Raw genomic sequence first — 22260 nt, forward strand, 5'->3', positions numbered from 1 at the left:
GATAATGTACATACTATGCCCATGGATTCCCTGGCATACAACAGGCACTCAATCTACAGCATCTAGAAGGAGTGGAGAGCAAAACAAGAGGATGAGAATTTCATGTTGGTCACACCTCTAACCACTAGGGGGTGCTCATGAACCCCCTTCATTTCATCCCCAAGGAGGAAAAACTTTTTTTTTTCATTTTTTAAAAAATTATTTATTATTATTTTTTTCCCACTGTACAGCAAGGGGGTCAGGTCATCCTTACATGTATACATTACAATTACATTTTTCCCCCAGCCTTTCTTCTGTTGTAACATGAGTATCTAGACAAAGTTCTCAATGCTATTCCAAGGAGGAAAAACTTTAACCTTTGTTAAGACTAAGAAAACAGTAAGATCATGCAGGTGATAGCAATGGATGAAGTTAATACTTTTGAATCAAGTGCTAACTCTCAGATGTCTCATGGTTGGTGGCTTTTCTTTTTCTTCCCTTCCATATAGCTGGTGTAGTCAGATGAACCACGGGCACTCGAGGGCTACGGCCAAGATGAAAACTGCTAACTTCTCAGGAATTCTGCAAGCTGGTTGTCAAACAGCCATTATTAAATATTAAATTATATAAACTTACAAGTAAGGTAATAAATACTTGAAAACCATCACTTGCTAATTACTTTAGACATTTTACTCTCAAATATGCTCTTGAGTTATTTGTGTCTACTGCATCTTTATAGCAGAAATACTATCTAGCATGCACTATTGCACGTTTCTTCCCAAGTCCACATTCCGTGATGTCATGCTGGTAGCTTGACATCCTCCAGGGTGGGGGTATTCTCATCACATACATTGGCAAACACATCAGGGCTTGATGTATTATTTAGTTGATTGTCTAGAGCAGAGGGCAGTAAGCTCCAGTCCAGGGACCAAATGCAGCCTGCTGCCTATTTTGTGCAGCTTCACAGGTTAGCACTGTGAGCTGCAGAGACCAAGCTGGGTGCCCTCTCTGTGCTGGGTCGCCCTCTGCTGCCAGCACCTGCCTCCCTGGCTGGTGGCCATCTCTCGCCACCATGTAGGATCCATGCTGGTTGCCATCTACACAGTGGAAATTCTGCTGTTGGCAAGTGTGTGTGCCCAGCTGTAGAATCGCAGTCCAGGAGTTGGTGACTTGGCAAGTCCCTCTGCCTCTGGTTAGTTCTCCAAGTTAAGAGGGCTGGACTCTCCAGAGGAGAAGGCTGCACCAGGATCTGGGTGTCCCTGGGACGGAGAGTAAAACCGACCTTGGCGGCCAATATGAGCCACTGCCCTTCTTGCGGGTAAAGTCCTTGTGCAGAAGTGTGCTTCCTGTGTTGGAGGGTGGCCTCTGGCTGGGAGAAGTGTGGGACTGGCAGCAACTCTGGCTGGTTTCTCAAGCTCTGAGAGCAGCTCAGTCTAGCAGGCAAGTAAATAATTGTAATCCAGTTAGTGAGGATCATAGGTTTGAGGCATGTAGGTAGCTGGCTGGATCCAAAAGTAGGTCATGGAGGGCTGGGCAAGCAAAGGGAAAAAGCTGTAAGAGGGTGTGAACACACAGTGCTCTGTGGAATTCTGCTCTACATCAGTTGGACTGGGCCCAAATGTTCAAAGAAGAGCACCATCTCGGAAGGCATGTTCTTTCTCCTCTTTGGGGGATGGCACATTATGCTGGAATGGGGCCAAATCCTGGCTTGCCTCATCTCCCAGGATTAGTTTTAATGGCCTCCCAGAAGGATTTCCATTCTACACTTCTCTGACAAAAATGTGTGAGGGTTCCCAGTAGAGGAGTCGAAGCAGATGCCCCCCCTTTCATCCAACAGTTTACTGGCCAGGAAGTAGGAAGGGGTGGGCCCACATTCCTTCCTAGTGAAAAGCCCAGGGTGAGCCCTAGAAGACTCCAAAAGGTGAGAATTTACCCTATCATGTGTCAGATAAGGGAGTCATTTACCTCAGGCTGGTAATATGTTTCAGATCATTCCCCACTTGTCCGTGTACTGCCACCCAGACTGGCATCGAGGAAGGAGCAAAGATTCTAAAATTATGGGTTCAAATCCTACCTCTGTCACTTAACATAAGACCCTATACAAACCATGTCATATCTGAGAACTTAAGTTTTTTTTTGCCCTTAAACTAGAGTTAATTATGACTGCCTGAGGGGCAAGCTGTGAAGATGAAACCTATATGAAGCCTGATACATACAAAGCCCTCGCTGAATGGTACCTATGTGTGTTAGAGCCAGCAGACTCACAAAAGCCAGTTGTTAAATATTCAGAAATTTTGCCAGCCAGTGGTCAAACCATTAGTAGCCTGAAATCATCCATGGTGTTATTATTTACATCATAGAAATTGCAGTTGCTACATATTAGGGATTTTTCTTTTTTTCTGGAGATCCAGTTCACCAGCACACCACTGTTTTAGTATTCTTCCTTATATCCTGGGAAAAAACCCTGTGAGGCAGTATCATTTTACAGATTAAAAATGAGATTTAGGTTAAATGACATGCCCAAAGTCAACAACAAGTCATAAATATCCAAAAATTTTTTAATCTTCAAATCAAATGCCATCTCCACTGTACCATAGCAGCATACATCTAATTTTGAATATTCACAGATGCTATCTTGACTTCTGGTACCCCTTTTATCAGCCACTTGAGGAGAGATGTGGCCTTTTAGGGCCCCAGCTTCCCCTGGACCACTTGGTTTTATTGTCACATCAGAAAGCCAGAGCTCTGTGCCTCCTGCAGGAAGGTCCCTTCTCATTGTCAACGTTTCACATTCGTTAATTTCACTGTGTATTTATCACTGCATTTCTACAGACACTTCACTCTCTATACAGCATCCTTAAGCTAAGTGGCTTCAAGGGCTCCAGAAACATTATCTCATTGTCCCCTTACATCCCAGTGGAGAGGGTTGGAGAACAGAGCCCTTGTTTTGCAACTGAGAAAAGTGACTTGGCCAAGGTCGCCAGAGGAATTGGAGGCAGATGCTGCCAGCTCTCCTTTCTCCCCTCCCTAGACTGCTCCACCCACTAGCAAAGAGCAGAGTAGCAGTGGCAGCCTCTCTCCCGAAGGAAGAGAAAACGTCAAGGGCTATCAAGACTCTAGCTGCAGGGCACAAACTCATTACCAGCTAGGGTTAAGGATTGAAAAAAAAAAAAAAAATCCCTGCATGATGTACTACCATCCAATTATGAGCTTCACCCAGGCTTGAAGCAGTTGACATTGTCCACAATCAAGATTCTAAACCCAGTCTGGATGAGGACATAGTTTGCATTCTCTGGCTGTAGGGTGATACTGAAGTAGATCTGGGAAAAATAAATAAATAACATGGAGAAAGGTTCACCCTGCCAGATTATTCGAGCTGACATTATTACTATCACGCCCAATGATTAAGAAGAAAATAAAGGCAGAGTCCCACTTGTCTAATTTGATTATCAGAGAAGCTCTGTGTTGATTACTAACGTCTGCTTGCAACTGGGAACAGAAAAGAGGTATCCAACCAGCTGAGAGCCGGGAAATCACACGCAGGGGCCTGAGATCTGTATAAATGAAATTTAATAATAAATGGGATGTGCTCCCAGATAAAGAAGTAAATGACAGGCAGAGAAAGAGGAGGTGCAGCTTACAGAGGCGGGAAGGGGACTGTAGCCAATCTGGCATATTTGGAGAAATGGCCTGTGTTGAGAGGGGAAGACAGGCTCAGGGCAAGAGTAAAATGAAGGAGACAGGAAAATGAAAAAGAAGACGGTGAATTAGATACGAGATTATAGTGCTGGTCTCCGGAGAAGTGATTATAAGTACTGTTGGGGGTGGTGTACAAGAAAGCTTCTGTGTGGAGAGAGAAAAACATGGCCAAAGAAGAAGGACCCCAGGGCCAAGCAGAGAAACACTGCAAGATGGGGGATAGCCTCTGTGTGAAAACCCCTGGCAAGCTGCACAGCAAAGTGGGGGCAGTCTCAGGGTGCATTCTGCCCCAACATGTTAGGAAAGAACTAAGGCAGCCTGCGAAAGAGCATCTGACTCCAGTGGTGGCCATGCCATCGCCTAAAGACAATGGCTGAAACTATTACAACACTGTAAGTTAACTATACCCCAATAAAATTAGAAAATAAAATAACAGAATGGCCATCATCCAAAAGTCTACAAACAATAAATGGTGGAGAGGGTGTGGAGAAAATTTACACTATTGGTGGGAATGTAAATTGGTGTAACCACTATGGGGAGCAGTGTGGAGGTTCCTTAAAAAGCTAAATACAGAACCACCATACGATTCAGCAATCCCACTCCTGGGCTTCTATCCAGAGAAAACCATAATTTGAAAAGATACATGTACCCCAATGTTGATTACAGCACCACAAACAACAGCCAAGACACGGAAGCAACCTAAATGTCCACTGACAGATGAATGGACATATGTACATATATGCAATGGAATATTACTCAGCCATAAAAAGAATGAAATGATGGCATTTGCAGCCACATGGATGGACCTAGAAATTATCATGCTAAGTGAAGTTAGACAGTGAGACACAAACATCATATGACATCACTTATATATGTAATCTGAAGGACGGATACAATGAACTTGTTTGCAGAACAGAAACAGACTCACAGACTTTGAAAAACTTATGGTTACCAAAGGAGACAGGTTGAGGGGGAGGGATGGACTGGGGGTTCGCAATTGAAATGTTCTAAAATGAGGTTGTGATGATGGTTGTAGAACTATAAATATAATTTTTAATAAAGAAAAATAAAGACTAAAACTGTAAAATCAGCATGTTTTGGGTCAAAACAGAGAAAGGCAAAGTCACATTAAAGTCACGGAAAAGGTACCGAGACTGAGCAAGAGTTTGACTAAAAGGGTTAACATCTCCATAGGACGAAATTGTGCAGCCAAAGGGGCCTTGATGGGAGATAGAAGCATAACAGGAAGGAGGGCTGGGAGCAGTTCCTCTCCCAGTGAGTCCATCCAACACCTGACCACAGACCTTGAGAACTGTGGTCCACGGTCAAGAGTACACCTTCCGAGCCATCTTAGGATGAGGCTATGACATTTCCCAGCCACCTAACTCCACACCTTGTTTCCATGCTCAACAGCTGATCTTCAACTCAGCTTATTCTCCTGGGGAACCACTCTGATAATTTAGAGTCCCCTGGGTCAGCCCCAGAAGGCGGCATTGGCTCTCCTTGGAGAGCAAGACCACAGTGTTCAGTGAGCCTTCCCAGCTGCACAGATAGGGGAGGAACCCTGTTTTCTGACACAGCAGTGGGGTTCTGTCCTAACAGGAACCTGCCAAGCTCCAAGGTATGAAGCTGCACCAGACACTGTTCTTGCCTTTGAAGAACCAGCTGATGGGAAAGTAATAGACTGCAGTAAATGCTCAATAGAGACCTGTAGTTAAAGGACCACATCCCTCAGCTAGAAGATGGGGCAATGGCATAAATGACTTAAAAATGGAAAGCACTCAAAACTGTGCCAGGCACATGGCCAGCTCTCAATAAATGTTGGCCATGAACAATTACTGGGTACAGTAGCATGTGTCTCCATTTCACTATACCTACTGTACCTACTTACTTTGGAAAACTTTTATCACTTAATGCCATTTTTACAGCTATAATGTGCTTTCTTATTATTAATATGATAAGGATTATCAGAATATAAATGCTATGCACCATGCAGAAGGAAAAAACAGCTTTGTTCAAGACTGAAATAATTATTTATAAAGTAGGGAACAGAAAGATCTTCTAACACATTCACAGGTTATTTTAATACTTTCCAAATAAATGCCAAGGAAGGGAGTGTTCATAAATAGCACTCAAAACAGCCCCCTCCACTTTCTTGGTGAATGTGCACTGGCTTGTCAATTTCCCCATTGTGCGGGGGCCCAGAGCTGGAGAGAATGAAATCCTATTACCCAGGAAAACTTGCAGCATAGTTGGTCTGACACATTTAATGATTTGGTACCTCCACCTGCAAACATGTTTCGAGTAACTCTGTGCCTGGGAGATGGTATGGTGCCATGTCTGCCCTTAAAGAGCTTAAAAATCCACTGGATGGGCTCGACATGGAAATGGCTAAATGTGGTCTCACGCAGAAATAAATGAACAATGCTAAGTAGACATTCAGCGGCTAGCAGCACACCAATCTGTGAACCCTTTGAGGGCAAGGTTTTTTTGGTGCCCATTCATCTATCATGAAAATATGTCCTAGCAGAGTGATGGAATTTCAACTACGGAGTCAGATCATCTGGGTATAAAACCCAGCCCAGGCTCTTGCCAACTGCATGATCTTGGTTGGGTGAACAGATTAACTTCTATAAACCTCAGTCTCCTCATCTTTAAAATAAGGATAATAACGATAGCTATATCATAGAGATATTTCATTGGGATGATCTCATAATAATAGTATCTATCTCACTGGATTATGGTTGGGGTAATGGATATAAAGCACATATCACAGTATCTGTCACATAATAAGTTAATGCTACTCTTTCTCTGCTCACTTCCTCTATTTTTTAAATTTTATTTTATTTTTTTTTGCTTTTTAGGGTTGCACCCACAGCATATGGAAGTTCCCAGGCTAGGGGTTGAATAGGAGCTACAGCCGCAGGCCTACACCACAGCCACAGCAACATGGGATCCAAGCAGTGTCTGCAACCTACACCACAGATCACATCAACACCAGATCCCCAACCCACTGAACAAGGCCAGGGATCAAACCCCCACATTCTCATGGATACTGCTCAGATTCGTTTCCACTGCACCACAACAGGAACTCCCTGCTCACTTCCTCTAACACCAAGCATAGAACTAGGCCACTGTAGGCACCAAGAGTAAATGTTTAAAGAATGAAAAATTGAAACAAAGAAATAAAAAGTAAATGAATTATTTAATTAACGAGAGAAGTTATTGTGTGGGAATAAAGGTAGAAATGTAATGATTCTTGCTTGGGGAAGCAAGGAGGTTTCTTAGGAGATGCAGCCCTTGAGAAAGTACTAAAAGCTGGACTAAACAAGAGGCCTGAGCCTGCATTCATGCCTGGAACAGGGCAGATATGCAGAAAAGGAGGCTGGGGCCATGGGAACAGTCTAAGAATTGTGGAGCTTCTCTTTGGGGAAAGAAAGGCCGGTGGAGATCTGAGTAGAGGGCCTTGGTATAACATGTTTTCTAAAGTGTCATTCCAACCACACACAAAGAATGAAGTTGTGGGGGAAGAGAGCCGAAGTTTGGGAGAACAATGCAGAGGCCAATGCAACAGTTCAGGCAAGGGATGGTGCCTGACTAGGGCAACAGTAGGAGTGGAAATGAGAAGGCACTTGAGGATGGATGGAATGTGAAGGTAAGGGATCGGGGGAGTGAGTGAAGATTGGGGGCTTCTCATCTGGGTGATTGATATCACCTTTATTATCAAGAGAGATCAGTACCAAATCATAGAGAGAAAATGGTACATCATGTTCAGTTCTTTCTCCTGAATCATATAATCCTAGATTATCATGGTGGATGAGGTCAGGCCCCCAAACATTCACCATCTGCTGCATCAGTTTCACTCATCTGTGTCCTAATTCCAAAGCAGCTTCAGGACGTCCCTTACTCTTTGAAAGGTCAGACTTACACTGAGTTAAAAATCTGCTTTTCCATCATTTCCAACCTTTGATCCTAGTTTGACTTCTGGAATCACAGATCAAACATGGGCCTTCTTTTCTAAGACCATCTTTTGGATTCAGATGGCTAAATAAGAATTCCACCTTTCATTATGTCCATAAAAATAACACGAGGTATTTCATCACATACTTTGCTAAAATCAAAATACACTGTCTGCCTCTTCCCTACCTTCTTATTCTATTAAACTTGCCCCCTCCCATCATCTGCAAAATGTAGGGTCTAGTTACATTAGCGGTTGTAACCAGATACTAATGACCATCAATTTTTGTATAGATACTCAAGAACTATTTATTTAAAAAATCTATCCTAGAATTTCCCCCAAGATCACCAGGTTGGCCAGCCAAGTTCAAGTGTAATGGGAAAACGCCTCTGGACTCTCATAGAGCCACCATCAATCTAAGGAAAAGCATACACTACCTGTGTGTCCTTGGCCACATCTACCCAGCAGACCTGTGTGTTCGCTGGTCCTTCTCAATGACATGGTCCTTCTCATCACTGGAATTTCGGTTCAAATATCCCCTCTCCCAGGGAGTCTTTCCCTGAAATCTAGACTCACTCCACCCCCAGCACTTTCCTGTTTTCCCCATTTCATTGTTTGTGTGGCATTTTAAAACTATCTGAAATGATTTTGCTCATTTGTTTGCTTACTGTAAAAAATAAGCCTCCCAAGAGGAGGATGTTGCCCTGTTACATGTTGTAGTTCCAGCACCAAGAACGTTGCCAGCACAGAGACTGTCCTCTCTATGCTGAAACGTGTATGAATGGCCACTGGCTTAACGTTCTAAGAGCCTCCAACATTTTCAGCTCTTACAAACCCCAGGATGATGTTGTGGCTTTCTCCCAAGGTTTCTGTCACATTCACTTTGCCAAGCAATTTTTCCTAGTTGGTCAGAATTAGGTCCAGAACAGAAGTTCCCCAAGCCTCTTCCGCTTCTGGCTGAAAGATGAAATTATCAGCCAAGTCGAGTAAGGCAAAACGGATCACGTGCCCTATGTGAGGCTGAAGGATGCCCCTAGCAGTTACTGACCCGACCTGTTCTTCATGTGGGGAGGTCTCACCCTCCAGCTGTCTCCTACCATCACACATGCTCCCCAACCTCAAGAAGAAGCGGGTTCTGCTGAGGCAGTGTCCAGCAATTCACCATGACTCACTAACCTTCTCTTCCCTGATTCTAGTTCCTGATTCCCAGATTTAATGACTGACATTAGATGAGACTCTGATAGCAGATCTAACCATGGAGTTATAGTCAATGTAGGTCATTGGTTGCATGAGTCAGAAACCACTCCAGCTACACAGAATGAGAGGAGTAATTGGGAGTTAGTAGGGAATTTCATGGAACCCAAGGGTAGCAGACAAGCTATTGCCCCTGTCTCTGTCCCTCCCCTTCTCTCAGGGGCCACATGTTCTTGCCTCTCTCCTTTCTGCAGAGCTGAGTCACTCTCCCCTTTGCTTGCTAGGTGGCTTCCTCTCCTTGATCACGGTTTAGGTACTCTCCTAAAACTCTGACTTACACATCCTGTGGCTTTCTCTTTGTCATGTTTCAAACATCATCTCATGCCTATATGATCTTTTAGCTCAAATACTCACCAATGTAATCATTAATTTATCTGCTGCCTCCTCCTCCTTGATCAGTAAGCTCCTGGCAGGCAAGGACCATACCTCAATCACATCTGAATCCCCTGGATCTAATATGGGATCCTGCCTGGTCTCCATAAATAGCAGAGTTATTGAGCCTTTATTTCTGATAGGTGCTGTCCTAATATGTGAGCATGGATGAACATGTAATATAGAGGCTACTTCCATTTATGAAAGCATTTAGTCCTAACAGACACCCAGGGAGGTAGATATTATTAAATCCATTTTATAAAGGAAGAAACTTAAGCACCTTAACATTCAGGAACTCTGATGGAACCACACTGAGTTCCTCTAAGTCCTAGCCCTTACTAAATATAGTCTCCATTCTTGAGAAACTGTTTCTCTGACTTGCTGTTCCTGCGTACCAACATAACTAATTTTTTATAGTTCTAAGAATTCAATGGAAGGGAAGAGAAAAAAGTGAGCTGATATTTATTAAACTATTTTTTACTATGTCAAACACTTTACATGTACAATCTCTTGATAACCATTTTTTTTTGTCTTTTTGCTATTTCTTGGGCTGCTCCAGTGGCATATGGAGGTTCCTAGGCTAGGGGTCCAACTGGAGCTGTAGCCACTGGCCTACGCCAGAGCCACAGCAACGCGGGGTCCGAGCCGCGTCTGCAACCTACACCACAGCTCACGGCAACGCCAGATCGTTAACCCACTGAGCAAGGGCAGGGACCAAACCTGCAACCTCATGGTTCCTAGTCGGATACGTTAACCACTGTGCCACGACAGGAACTCCTTGATAACCATTTTAAGCAGAATATTTCTTTGCATTTCCTGGGTGAAAAAAACTGCTGATCAAAGAAGTGAATGGATTTTCCCAGCATCCTACAGCTGGTTAGCTGCAGAAGCAAAATTTGAGCCCAGGTCTATATGATGACCACACCTTTCAAGGTGGGCAGCTTCCTGGGCATTCTGGGGGCAAGTCAGTCCAACTTCAACAGGCTAATGCTGGGTGATCTCAATGCTGATGATATTGGCTGGGGGAGGGTAATATTTGGGGACCCCTTCTCATTTGTGATTCAAAGAATCTCTGGATGTCAGTGGAGGGATAGCTCAACATTTAAGATGTTTCTTCTGAATGCTGTACAGTTCTCTGGGCAGCAAAGGCAACCCTTAAACCTATGGAAGCCTGGTGTTCTGCTGACTGGACCAGGTGATAGCCACAAAACCAGCAGCACAATGGGCATTTCTCAATTCATGGAACTATGTTAAGCTAATGGTTGGAAACTTTTTCAATTAATTTTTTTAATCTATGGCACCTATTAGTGCTTGTCCATGCTAGAATCTAGTAGTGAATGACGTCTTATCTACTTAGGTATTTTAAATTTCATATATCAATATTTTATGGTTTCCCACAAATGGTCCAGTTCCAGACATAGACCACATCAGCCCCACTACCTCTTCTGTCCATCTTTGCCTGCCCACTTGGAGTCGATCTAAACTTGGAATCGTCCTTGGCTCATATCCAACCCATCAGCCAATCCCATGGACTCTACCTTCAAGATGTGTTCCAAGTCTAACCACCTTTCACCATGTCCCCCGCATCCACCCTGGTTAGAGACACTCTCGTCTCTACCTGGATTCCAGCAATGGGCTCCTGACTCTCCCTCTGCCTCCCCATGCTCCTGTCTCATCTGGTCTCCCCCTAGAAGCCAGAGTTATCCTATTAAAATGCAGTCATAGCAGATCCTTCCTCTGCCCAATATCATCTGCATGGTTTTCCCCATCAGTCCCTCAGATCTCTGCTCAAATGTCAGGTAATCAGAGACCTTCCCTAACCATCTTACTAGAAATACTCATCTCAGAGTTCCCTGGTAGACTAGCAGTTAAGGATTCAGCATTGCCATTGCCGTGGCTCAAGTTCAATCCCTGGCCTGGGAACATCTCCATTTACCCACTGTACTCCCTATGTCCCTTTCCCAATTTTATTTTTCTTCATATACACGTTAGCTATTTATTTTGTTATAGTCTTATATGTTGTCTCCCGGTGAGTACCAGCAGTTCCCCTTTTGAATTCACTACTTTATCCCTAATACCTAGAACAGAGCCAGACTCAAAGCGGGTCAATAAATACTCGTTGAATGAATGAATGACCTCAGTATAAAACGAGCCAAAATAGAAGTGTGAACACAGAGCAGGGCACAATCATCTGTCTGGAGAGGAAGAAGCAGTCAGAGCAGCCTCCTTGGATGAGACCATATGACACTGTCTGGCACAAATGTGAGACAGATCATCCAGTAACAAAGTAGGAATTATGCCCATTGAGGCTTGAGCCTAATTCCAGTCCAAATATCACTGTTCTCAGGCATTCTTTTCTTGGGTAAAGGAGTCCAGTGTGCCTCACATCCAAACTCCTTTCACATAAAGGAGATCCTGCCTTTAGGCTTCTTCCCGGTGCCCAAAAGAAATGAAGGCTTATGGCTGTCAGCACGAGGCAACTTCAGCGTCCATGGTTCAGCCACCGAGAGGATGGGCAATAAAGAAAATTGGCTCAGGGATTTTAAAGAGCGTGTTTAGCCGAACCAGACTCGCAGGAGGTTCAATGTTGCCGGGGATGTTTTGTTCTTCTGTTGGACTGGCTGCAACCAGTAATGCTCTGAGAAAAAAGGAACCATGCCCATTCATAGAGGGGGCACTGCCTGGGCTCTGGAGAGGGAAGGTCAATTTCAGCAGCCACCACTAGAGGTCTAATCACAGCTAGAAATAAGAAGCATCATTCCTGCAGCCTTTTCAAGGTTTCTGGGGCCACCTGCCAGAGGGTCTGCCCCCAGAGTATTCAGAGCTCACATCACAGCTTCCAGTCCTTCTGCTGTGGCCTTTTTACCCCCCAGAGACTTCATGTTGGGTCCTCTTCCCCCGAAAACCATGGGAGGACAACTCCTTAGAAGTATTGGCTGTTGCAAGCCAATGATTTAAGGGTGGAGGGATAAGGAGGTGGTTTCTGGTCACTAAATAAACATTGCTACATTCAGTAGTAGCACTGCAATTACCCAAAGCAAGTTATCTTCTTGCATTATCTTCCTGCTCCATGCAATAAGTGTTTCCCCAGAGATCTCCTAAGAATACAGTTATTTTTGGGAGTTCCCATTGTGGCTCAGCAAAAACCAATCTGACTAGTATCCATGAGGAGGCAGGTTCAAGCCCTAGCCTTGCTCAGTGGGTTAAGGATCTGGTGTTGCCGTGAGCTGTGGTGTAGGTCACAGACATAACTCATATCCCACGTTGCTGTAGCTGTGGCATAGGTTGGCAGCTATAGCTCTAATTTGACCCCTAGCCTGGAAAATTTCATGTGCCTCAAGTACAGCCCTAAGAAACAAAATTAAAAAAAGAATAGGGAGTTCTTGTCATGGCTCAGTGGTTAACAAATCCAACTAGGAACCATGAGGTTGTGGGTTCGATCCCTGGCCTTGCTCAGTGGGTTAAGGATCCAGTGTTGCCGTGAGCTGTGTTGTAGGCCAGTGACTACAGCTCTGATTGGACCCCTAGCCTGGGAACCTCCATATGCCGCAGATGCAGCCCCAGAAAAGACAAGACAAAAAAAGAAAAGAAAAGAAAAAAAGAATAGAGTTGTTTTCATACAGTAAAGATGAATGCTCAGTCTGATAGAATCCTTCAAGGATCCTATGAGTATTAAATTGATGCCTCTGAATAACACCATGTTATTCATGCATGCATTACATAGATCCATGATTCAGTACTGCTTTATGTGGTTCTCAGTTTTGTCTGTGGTAAGTTAGAAGTATTAGCTCTGTGGGCTTTAGAGTTCAGTTATACTTTACCTGCAGATACAATCTTTTTTTGTCTTTTGTCCTTTTAGGGCTACACCCACAGAACATGGAGGTTCCCAGACTAGGGGTCTAATTGGAGCTGTTGCTGCCGGCCTATGCCAGTGCCAGATCTGAGTTGTGTCTTTGACTTAACACCACAGCTCATGGCAACGCTGGATCCTTAACCCACTGAGCAAGGCCAGGGATTGAACCCACAATCTCATGGTTCCCATTCAGATTCGTTTCCGCTGTGCCACGTCGGGAACTCCCCCATTCTATTTTGTTTTAATTTCAGTAAAATCTACATAAAATTCGCATTTAAATAATATATAAATATATTAAAATATATATAATATAAAAATAATATATCTATTATATGTAAAATATATGTAAACAATATATATTATACATAAAATGTATATAATAAAATCTACATAAAATTTGCCACTGTAACCATTTTAAATTGTATAATTCAGTGGCTTCTAGCACATACACGATGTCCAACCACCATCACCACCAACTAATTTCTGAACATTTTCATCACCCAGCAAAGAAATCTGTACCTATTAAGCAATCCCTAGCTCCTTCCTTCAGCCCCTGGCAATCATTCATCTGCCTTCTGTCTCTATGGATTTAATCTATCATTTTACATAAATGCATTATATAAATGTACACTTTATATAAATGGCATCATACTCTGTGTGGCTTATGATGCCTGGCTTCTTTCACTTTGCATAAAGTTTTTAAGGTTCAGCTATGTTGTAGCAGGTATCAGCACTTCATTCATTTTACAGGAATAATATTCCATTGCATGGACATACCACATTTTGTTTATCAGTTGCTGGACATTCATCTGCATTGTTTCCACCTTTTATCTATTATGAGTAATGTTCCTGCACAAGTGTCAACAGTTCTCTTGGGTATGTACCTGGGAGGATGATGGTTGTTTACTTTCACACTGAGCACCCGCTCTCTACCAGGCATCAAAGTACAAGTAAGCTTTCCGCATGCTGTTCTGCATGCTGCTCATTTGTTCAACAAAGGTGTACCTGGCCCCGGAAGTACATCAGGAGCAAAACACATAAAGGTCCCAGCTGTCATGGAACTCACAGTCAGGTGAGCAGATAAGAATGAAGGGGGGAGTTCCCATCCTGGCGCAGCAGAAACAAATATGACTAGTAACCATGAGGACACAGGTTTGATGCCTGGCCTTGCTCAGTCAGTTAAGGACCCGGTGTTGCTGTGAGGTGTAGTGTAGGTCACAGATGTGGTTTGGATCTGGCATTGCTGTGGCTGTGGTGTAGGCCAGTGGCTACAGCACTGATTTGACCCCTAGCCTGGGAACTTCCATATGCCCTGGGTGTGGCCCTCAAAAAACAAAAAACAAACAAAAAAAAGAAAGAAAGAAAAAGAAAAAGAAAAAAGAATGAAGGGAAAAACCCACGACAGATGAACGAAGAAGAAAATTTCAGATGAGGTTTGAAGGCTATTTTAAGTAAACACTTAAATCCAACTGTCTGCTGGGAAATTCTCAATCACCACAAAAGCATTTAATAATTAGCATGTCCAAAACAGGGCTCAGCATCTTCATCTCATTCTTTTCCCCCCAACCTGTTTACCTTCCTAGTTTCCCTAACTCTGTTTTTGACCTATCTAACCAGCAACTCTAGTCACTATCTTAGAGCCTCAACATTCCCTTCTCCCAAATTCCCACATTTAAGTGGTCCCCAAGTCTTCTGCATTCTCCCTTCCATGTCCTGAGTCAGTCTTCTCTGCCCCATTAGTCTCACCTCTGCCTGGTTCAGACCAGGATCAGTGCTGGATTTCACAAGGGCTTCCCCTCTCACACCTTTAATCAAGTCTTCAACTCAGCACCAGAATTCTCTTTCTACTGGGCAAATCCAATCCTGCCATCCTTCAGTGTAAAATTTTCACTAGCTCTCCATGCCACGTAAGATCAACTCCAAATTCCAGCCTGGCCTAAAGAAACTTCCACCAGCCCAGTCTGCCTACCCCTCCAGTTCCCTCTCCCGATCCTCACATCACCTTCCCTCCAGCAGAAATAAAATCCTTTGGTGTCTCCTAATTATACCAAAATTGCATGCACAAAAAAAAAAAAAAAAAAAAAGAGGAGTTCCCGTCGTGGCACAGTGGTTAACGAATCCAACTAGGAACCATGAGGTTACAGGTTCGGTCCCTGCCCTTGCTCAGTGGGTTAACGATCCGGCCTTGCTGTGAGCTGTGGTGTAGGTTGCAGATGCAGCTCGGATCCCGAGTTGCTGTGGCTCTGGTGTAGGCCGGTGGCTACAGCTCCAATTCGACCCCTAGCCTGGAAACCTCCATATGCCGTGGGAGCGGCCCAAGAAATAGCAAAAAGACAAAAAAAAAAAAAAATGCATGTTGTTCTCTCTGCCTGGGAGAGCCTTCTCCCTCTTGGCTTGACCTTCCATTCTCACCCACCTCACTCTCTTAGAAGCCTCCCAGTCTTCTCCCCACTCCCGATGAGACTGAACTAAATGCCGCCTTCTGTCTCCTCCAAGCTTAAGGTGATTAGCAATTATGTTTACTATCTCAAGGATTGGTGTTCTTGCAGGATGGGCACATGTCTGTTACTTCCACATCCCTAGGGCTGAGCACTTTCTACAAATGTAGGCTTAGACAAAGATGTTGGCCCCTGGGTCACCTGAGAAGATGCTCAACATCGCTGATTATTAGAGAAATGCAAATCAAAACCACAATGAGGTATCACCTCATACCAATCAGCACAGCCATCATCAAAAAGTCTACAAGTAATGAATGCTGTAGAGAAAGGGAATCCTCCTACACTGTTGGTGAGAATATAGACTAGTGCAGCCACTATGGAAAACAGTATGGAGGTTCCTTAAAAAACTGAAAATAGAACTACCATATGATCCAGCAATCCCACTCTTGGGCATATATCTGGAAATGATGAAAACTCTAATTTGAAAAGATATATGTACCCTAATGTTCACAGCAGCACTATTTACAATAGCCAAGACATCGAAGCAACCTAAAGGTCCATCAATAGACAACTGGTTTAAGAAGATGTGGTATATGGAGTTCCCGCTGTGGCTCAGTGGGTGAATGATCCAGCTTGTCTCTGTGGTGTTGCTGGTTCGATTCCCAGGCAACAGCAATGAGTTAAGGATCCAGCATTGCTGCAGCTGTGGCCTAAGCTCAGATTCAATCCCTGGCCTGGGAACTTCCATATGCTGTGGGTGCAGCCAAAAAAGGGGGGAAAAAAAGAAGATGTGGTACATCTATATGATGGGATATTTCTCAGCCAAAAAAAGAATGAAATATTGCCTTTTGCAGCAATATGGATGGACCTAGAGCATATCATACTAAATGAAGTAAGTCAGACAAAGACAAATATTATATGATATCACTTATATGTGGAATCTAAAAAATAATTCCAATGAATATATATACAAAACAGAAATAGACTCACGGATATAGAAAAAGTTATGGTTACCAGAGGGAAAAGGGATAAATTAGGAGTATGGGATTAAACTAAAGCTACAACCTACTATACATAAAATAGATAAGCAATAAGAATTTACCACATGGAATAGGAAACTATATTCAATATCTTGTAATAACCTATAATGAAAGGAAATCTTTAAAATGTGTATACAAACACACACACATAAAGCTGAATCACTTTGCTATACACTTGAAACTAATACAATACTGTAAATCAGCTGTATATCACTTTTTTTTTTACCATGCCCATGGCATGTAGAAGTTCCTGGGCTAGGAATAGAACCTGCAGCAGCGCAGTGACCTGAGCCGCCGCAGTGACAACGCTGGATCCTTAACCTGCTGTGCCACAAGAGAACATCCCCCCCTCCCCAAAAAAAAGAAAAAAAAAAAAGACATTAGCTCCCTCTGGCCTTTTTCAAAAGAGAGTTAATACTACCCACCTCAAATGGCTTCTGTGAGGAGCAAATGAACAACACTTTATAAGACAAATAAACGAGCAAACAAATCAATGAAAAATTGCCCAGAACCTGGCCCACAGAAGGCACCAAAACCATGTCATTACTTTTGCTCATCATGTAGCAGGAAGACTTCCCTCCAACTACTGCCCAAACAGCTCCTCCCCAGGGCGCCTATATTTCCAGCAAGGCCAACACCAGCCAGATCCCTCAGGCGCTAACCTCCTCTTTTTCCCATTTCTTGTCATATTAACTTATTCATAGAGACCTGTTAAATTTTCTTTTCACAATGTTTCCAGCAACAGCATCTCCCCGTCCATTTCCAAAGGCACCCCACCCGAGCTTAAGAACTGATGACCTCAAGTTTGGACTATTACAATCCCCACTGGTCTCCCCACTCCCACTCCCACTCCCCCCACCCCTGCCCTCTCCAAATCTCCCTGAGCTGCAGTAACCGTCTGAAAAGGCACAACGGCCCAAAGCTCCCATTCTATCCATACACACATAGGGTGAAACATGGACTGGCTGATCATACTGAAAACAGCCCAACAACCATTTCAAAAGAGCGCTGTTGGAGTTCCCGTCGTGGCGCAGTGGTTAACGAATCTGACTAGGAACCATGAGGTTGCGGGTTCGGTCCCTGCCCTTGCTCAGTGGGTTAACGATCCGGCGTTGCCCTGAGCTGTGGTGTAGGTTGCAGACGCGGCTCGGATCCCGCGTTGCTGTAGCTCTGGCGTAGGCGGGTGGCTACAGCTCCGATTGGACCCCTAGCCTGGGAACCTCCATATGCCGAGGGAGCGGCCCAAGAAATAGCAAAAAAAAAAAAAAAAAAGAGCGCTGTTGATGACATTCCTGATGACGGAGGAATTCTATTCTTCCAGGTCTCCTGTTCAACTTTTGGTCAGTCTCAGGAGTGCATTACAGAGAAGAGATGTCAACCAAATTGCAAATAACAAAGAAGTCAGAGGGATAGCCAACAGGATAGGTATTTTTTTCCCAACTGTCCAGAATGGCGAGGAAAATGAATAAGATGTTGTGAGTAAGGATAAATGAGTTTTCTATTCAGATTCCAAAAATCAACTGCATACATGCCAGGCCAGGGTGCTCTTGCTTAAAAACAACTTGTGTGAGCAGATGGGGTAATGTGACTGCTGAAAAAAAAAAAAATGTGAGTCATTGTGAGCTTGGTGTTGCAGACTCAGGAAGTAACAGACCATTGTTCTTAGCTCCATGCTGATGATATCTGGAATGTGTGGGACCACACTGGAAGAGGAACAAGGGCCAACTGCAGAGTATCCCTGAATGAGCAAACAAAATAAAGAGGGGCTAACATACCAACAATGGGAAACACACATCACCATTTATTTTCAAATAGTAGATGCAACCTCAGATGAATCTATGCCATGTCATTATACTAAAGGCCAATTTTGTTCTAAGTCAGTAAAAAGCAAGCCCCTGAACACAGATAATGTGAAGGGTCACTTTGGTCTAAAAATGGCTTCTCAGTCTTGCCTGTAACCCATTGCAGTTGCTGCTGCCTTTGGGTAAAGATAAATATTCATTCAGTATTTTTTCCCCTTAATTTGGAAAAATGGAAAACAACCCTACCATCAGTTAGACTGTGATAAATAGTGTTTCTAAACAGAGGCAAGGCCATTCTGGAGCTGAAAAAGTAACTTCTGAGAGATTGTTGCTTTCTTACCAATAACATCCCAACCCTATCTTCTTCTAATTCCTGAGCAAGGATTTCTGAGATGCCAAGTTGCTGAATTATCCCCTCTTCCTAATAACATCCAATACAAAGTCAGTTTCTGTTTCTCTAGTCTTTCTTTAGAATCACCCACATCCTTTAACAAACCCCTTTAATGCTCTTACCAAGGCACCAAGAGCGCCCCCTTATGGCAGTAAGCTAAATTTCTTTAACTGTAAGTATGTTCCTGGAGGTCTTTGAAGGGTGGACGTGATATGACAAATATTTATTGAGCACCAATTATGCGCTAGGTACTAGGTACTCAGTGATGGAGGAAAGTAAAAAATTGATTACAGACAAGAGAATGGAGGAAGCTGAATCAATTCCAGAGCTACTAATGACAAGAAGGAAAAAGAGAAATTAGGAACTAAGCCAGAGTAGCAGAGGTTGGACAAGCTATGTGCCAGGACACCTGGCCTGTCCATCTCTCCTACTGCAGATCCCTGTTAAACAGACATAGTCAGAATCTGTACCAAGTGGCAAAGAATAAGGGTAGACACCAGCCCCCAGTGGGACCTGTCCTATAGTCAGTCCAGGAGCCAATGACTTGTGTGGCCTTGCTCAAAAAGATGAGTTAGACCAATTATACTCCTATTTCAGGACGCTGACCTAAAATTCACATAGACCAGCCCCAAGTGACAATGAAGTCAAAAGGATTTTCAAGAGTTATCCCATTGGAGAGGTAACTGGATCACCATTATGGACCTTCTGCTTTTGAAGACAGGAAGAAACTGATCAGCAGACAGGTAAGACACGAGGTCATGCACAGAGGGCAGCAGAGCTGTCTTAGCTGAGGCCATGAAGCTGTTCAGAGGTTGAGAGCCTTTCTGTACAAAAATATCCCCACTCAAACTCCCATGAAGCCTGAGAAACTGGGGTTCTTTTCTTGCATTCTCGTGAGCCTCTCTTTACCATTGACGCCCCTTCTGTTAAACTAGCTCTTAAAAGTTACTACAATTAGAGCACTAATCCGGACAAGAAAGAACAGGGGATCCTAAAACAACATCCTAAGACTAGTAACCTGGAAAGCAAAAAGACAAAAGAAGGAATCAGACTTTACACAGTGTCTTCTGAGTTCCACACAGGAGCAGGTGGGGAGAGGACCAGGTGACCAAGGCAAGAAGCAGGTTGCGGGTGGGGCCAGTGCCTAGTGGCACAAAGACCGTGCTGCTGCCACTATCCTGCCTGTTACGGTGTGGCTTGGGAGTCAACTCCTTTAGGGAGCCTCCTGCTGTGTCCTCCAATTTGAGTTGGGAAACTTCTTCCCATGATCTGAACCGTGCCTTGGTTTACCTTCCTCAAAGCCCTTACCACTCACTCTGCATCCTCATTCCTGACCTTACTTCCATCTAAATGTCTTCCAGACCCACAGCCAATTTTGCCCCCCAGGGGCCATTTCCCAAGGTTTGGAGACATTTTGATTGTTACAACTGGGTGAGGGGAGCTAATTCAAACAAATTTAAATTTAAACAGTTGGGGAGTTCCCCTTGCGGCTGAGCGGAAACAAATACGACTGGTATCCATTAAGATGTGGGTTTGATCCCTGGCTTTGCTCAGTGGGTCAGGGATCCGGCATTGCCGGGAGCTGTGGTGTAGGTTGCAGAATGAGCTCGGATCCTGCATTGCTGTGGCTGTGGCGTAGGCCAGCAGCTGTAGCTCTGATTTGACCCCTAGCCTGGGAACTTACATATGCCACAGGTGCAGCCGTACAAAGCAAAAATAAATAAATAAATAAATACATTTCAATGGTCACAAGTCACTCACAACTTTAGTGCAACTCAAGTTTCCCCCCCAACACACACCAGCCCTGTCCTCCTCCCAGACTGACAGCAACTCCTCCCTCTCTCGGCAGCACTTGCTTGAGCTGTTTACACTTGTGTGAGTATTTGACTGTATATCTCCCTCAGCAGACTGGAGGCAACCTGAGGGCAGCAATAAAGCTTGACTAACCTCTCCCTATTTCTGAGGCCTAGCCCAGGGCCTGGCACAAAACAGGGGCTCAGTACACATGCGTGTGCACAGCTAAATGATGAATGGTCAGCTAGGGGGCGTATTCATCACAGCTCTCCAGAGAAACAAAACTGAAAGGAAAGACAGCTAGATAAATAGACACATAGACATATATACATGTATATGCATATATCACATATGTATACTATGCTATGTATGTGTGTGAATACACACACACACACACACACACACACACAAAGAGGTTTATTACAAGTAATCAGCTCACATGATAATGGAGGCTGACAAGTCCCAAGATCTGCAGGATGAATTTCTAAGCTGGAGACGCAGGAGAGTTGATGGTTTAGGTCCAGTCTAAAGTCTGGCAGGCTCAAGATCTAGGAAGAGCAATTGTCGCAGTTCAAGCCCAAAGGCAGGAAGAAAGCCAATATCCCAGTTTGAAAGTAGTTAAGCGAGAAGAATTCTCTCTTATTCAAGGGAGGCTCAGTCTCTTTGTTCTACTCAAGGCTTCAACTGACTGACATTAGAGGGGGCAATCAGCTTTACTCAGTCTATGGGTTTAAATGTGAATCGCACCCAAAAACGCCTTTGCAGATTCAGGCTGAATAATGTTTGATCAAAATCTAGGTGCTCCATGGCCCAAAGTTAACACAGAAAATTAACCATGGGAAAGGTGGGGGCAGGGGGAGGTTGGAGGGGAAATGGAATTCCTCTTGCTGGGTTTGTGCTTAGGTAAAATTTTATTATAATTAGGCAGCAAATAGTGGGTTTTTTGGTTTTTTTGTTTTTTAAGGACTTGGGGACCTGTCCCAACTTTGCCTGGGCTCAGTCAGCCCTTATCTCTTTCCTGGAAGGAGACAGGAAAGAACAGGAACAGGATAAACTCTATCAATTCTGGTTCGGCACATGATTCTCCTCCTGGGACACTGAATACTGCAATTGCTGCTGGGCTGCTGGGCTCCCATTGGCTCACTCAGATAAAAGGAGGAAGACCACCAGGAGCTGAGCTACCATGCCCTCAAAATTCTGAACCACAGAAATCTGGCGCCTTGGGCATTCCTAGACATGGTCATTGGTAACCCCGGTACTGTTGTTTTGCACAAGACTAAATGTTTTCATGAACAGAATGTTTTGCTAGTTCAAGAACTCAAAGACTCTGGCCTCCCAGCTTAGAAAGCCACTATCTTAATTTCGCCTCTGGTAAGATGCGCACACTCTTTGTGCTTTGACCAAGATTGTGGCACGCTCCTGCCACCTGGTGGCAACAGTTGTGCAAGTTGAATGTTGTGCTAAGGCTTTAACCTTGAAGTTCTGATTTGGCCAAAACACAAGATGGAAAGGGCATTCTTGGATAAGCAATGAGGTCCTAGTGTATAGCACAGGGAACTATATCCAGTCTCTTGGGATAGACCAGGATGGAAGATGATAAAAGAAAGGGAATGTGTGCGTGTATGTATATATGTATATACATATATGTGTATGTATATATGACTTGATGACTTTGCTATA

At 43.9% G+C, this 22260-nt stretch overlaps 1 long non-coding RNA gene across 2 annotated transcripts in view; it reads right to left on the bottom strand.

The window, feature by feature from the left end:
- Window positions 1–285: 285 nt before the first annotated feature.
- The window catches only part of LOC125120214 (uncharacterized), a 116880-nt gene continuing 94905 nt past the window's right edge, over window positions 286–22260 (bottom strand). Inside the window, exon 4 of one of the 2 annotated variants that reach the window (XR_007133276.1) lies at window positions 286–1508. This is a non-coding gene — a long non-coding RNA (uncharacterized LOC125120214). Of the gene's footprint in view, window positions 1509–21025; window positions 21129–22260 lie in introns of those variants that run through there. The other variant, XR_007133278.1, reaches the window with a different exon arrangement.

The sequence above is a fragment of the Phacochoerus africanus genome, chromosome 2, assembly GCF_016906955.1.
Source record: "Phacochoerus africanus isolate WHEZ1 chromosome 2, ROS_Pafr_v1, whole genome shotgun sequence".
In the NCBI taxonomy this organism is placed as follows: domain Eukaryota; kingdom Metazoa; phylum Chordata; class Mammalia; order Artiodactyla; family Suidae; genus Phacochoerus; species Phacochoerus africanus.